Below are 2,609 nucleotides of genomic sequence, written 5' to 3'. Positions count from 1 at the left end.
TGTAGTCTCTGCTGGTGGTTTCGATGGGGTTTCCATGCAGCGTGATGTGTGAAGATGCTGCAACTCTCCTAGTTTGTCGATCTCCGTCAGAGTATCGATTTTGTTGCTGTGAAGGTGCAACACGCGGAGCTCCTTCAGCTTACAAATGCACTGAAACACAAACATTTATGGTCACTTTGGTTAATGGAAACAAAAACAAAATCCAGGACTTTATGGGAAATTGGGAGCATCTTTCACTGAAAAGTGTTGATTAAATGCAAATACATGGAATGCTAATCTTAATATCAATCTGCATGTGTTGCTGGGAAGCAAACCCAAATTTCATTGTAATCAGCTGCAATGACAATAAAGGTCTTCTATTCTATTAGTAAAAAGAATAGTGTGTAAATACATTTAAATGATTTTTAAATGTTGTTAGTTACAACTATAAAAGTGACTGAAAAGTTTAATAAAAAAAAAAAAAAAGACTACCCAGACAAACATGAGTGACTAATAAAGCAAGTACAGAAGGCAACTCAAATTCTTACCTCGTCTATGTACGGTAATTTGTTGAAGGAGAGATCGAGCCAGCCGAGGTTGTATGGCTCAGCCAGGAAGTAGGTGAGCACCAACTCTAGACCAACGGTGTCAGCCAGGTTGTTGTAGCTGAGACGCATCGAGCGAGTCTCGTATTTCCCGTCTGAATTCTTGGTTAGAGGGTGCCGGCCTTGGGTGGGCTCCTCTGATACCGCAGCTGAAAAACAAACAAAGCAAATCTGGTTAGTTGATGCACACTTTGTCTTTTATTACAACATAGAAAAAAGTATTCTGTCTTATTGAATATTACCGGAAAAGAAAATAATAAGAAAATAAGTGCACTAATTATTTCCTACCGTTAGGAATTTAATGAACTCACCTCTTGTGCTGTTGATATCTTTAAAAGATAGATCCAGTGGTGGGGTGCACATCTTCAAACTGTAATAGAAATTACAAACAAAATATACAATTTGCTGCAGCTGAATAGCTCTAAAAATGCTTGAGTTATCGTTTTGTTTTTCTTCCTTTGTTTACAATTTTCAAATATAAACATATCTCCTGGAGACAAAAATTCCAAATTGAGTTACAATTTTTAAAACTTTTATATTTTATTGAGAATTAAAAAGAAACAACTTTAAGTCCGAATCATCACAATCTTGTGCGATGAAACAAAAAGAGGTGTTGGAGGAGAGCGATCAGTACAATGCACTGAACACTAAGCAGAGAACTGCTTCTTTCAGAAATAAATAATAAAAATGTACGGAATATTTTAGATGTTTCTCATAATTTATCATTTCTCTTGGACTTTATGCGGTCAAGAAACCAAATTAGAGATTTTATTGATATTGAGCTGAAATTTGGTGTGGTGATAGCTGAGAACGTTTCCCCATCAAATCTTGTTCTTCTTTCGGCTGCTCCCTTCTTCAGGGGTCGCCACATCAAACTAACTCGCATGAAGACTTGGCAATTATTTTTACGCCGGATACCCTTCCTGATGCAACCACTGCCCACAGAGCTACCACAGCCCTCTGTGTGGAGCAGAGAGCTGCCATCTAGGGCACCCGGGTAGCAGATGGTGGTGGTTAAGGACCTTGCTCGAGGGCTCAGAGTGGGGTAAATGAGGATGGAGGCAGGTGTGGGTGCTTCACCTTTTCCACCAACATTTTGATGTCGTCGGTACCGGGAGTTGACCCGGCGATCTTCCGATCACAGGCCCACCTTCTCTAACTTCTGCGCCACCACTCTAATACTACATATTTGTGAGTGGTAAAAGTATGTGAACCTTTGCTTTCAGTATATGACGTGACACGTCACCCCCACCCCCACCCTCGTGCGGCAACAACTACAACTAAACATTTCTGGCAACTGCTGATCAGTCCTGCACCGGCTTGGAGGAATTTGAGTCCATTCCTCTGTACAGAACAGCTTCATCTCTGGATGTTGGTGGTTCTCCACATTAACTGCTGCTTCATGTCGTTCCACAACATTTTGATTGGATTAAGGTCAAGACTTTGACTTGGTCATTCCAAAACATGAACTTTATTCATCTTGAACCATTCTTTGGTAGAACCACTTGTCAGATTTGGGTCATTGTCGCTGCATGACCCACCTTCTCTTGAGATTCAGTTCATGGACAGATGTCCTGACATTTTCCTTTAGATTTCTCTGATAAAATTCAGAATTCATTGTTCCATCAATGATGGCAAGCCGTCCTGGCTCAGATGCAGCAAAACAGGTCCAAACCATGATACTACCACCACCATGTTTCACAGATGGGAGGTTATACAGGAATGCAGTTTTCCTTTCTCCTAACATGACACTTTTCATTTAAACCAAAATATTCTATTTTGGTCTCAGCCGTCCACAAAACTTTCTTCCAACAGCATTATGGCTTGTCTATGTGATCTTTAGCAAACCGTAGATGAGCAGCCATGTTCTTTTTGAAGAGCAGTGGGTTCCTCCTTTCAACCCTGCCATGCACACCATTGTTGTTCAGTGTTCTCCTGATGGTGGACTCATGAACGTGAACATCAGCCAATGTGACAAAGAAGATACCCTGGGTCCTTTGTGACCTCGCAGACTATTCCACTCCT

The 2,609-nt window shown here is 40.9% G+C and overlaps 1 protein-coding gene across 1 annotated transcript in view; it reads left to right on the top strand.

Moving 5' to 3' along the window:
* The window catches only part of npas1 (neuronal PAS domain protein 1), a 59,320-nt gene that overhangs the window by 22,898 nt on the left and 33,813 nt on the right, over positions 1-2,609 (top strand). The window lies entirely within an intron of this gene.

The sequence above is a fragment of the Nematolebias whitei genome, chromosome 6, assembly GCF_014905685.2.
Source record: "Nematolebias whitei isolate Nwh7 chromosome 6, NemWhi1, whole genome shotgun sequence".
In the NCBI taxonomy this organism is placed as follows: domain Eukaryota; kingdom Metazoa; phylum Chordata; class Actinopteri; order Cyprinodontiformes; family Rivulidae; genus Nematolebias; species Nematolebias whitei.
This window is presented reverse-complemented; position numbering and strand designations above follow the sequence as displayed.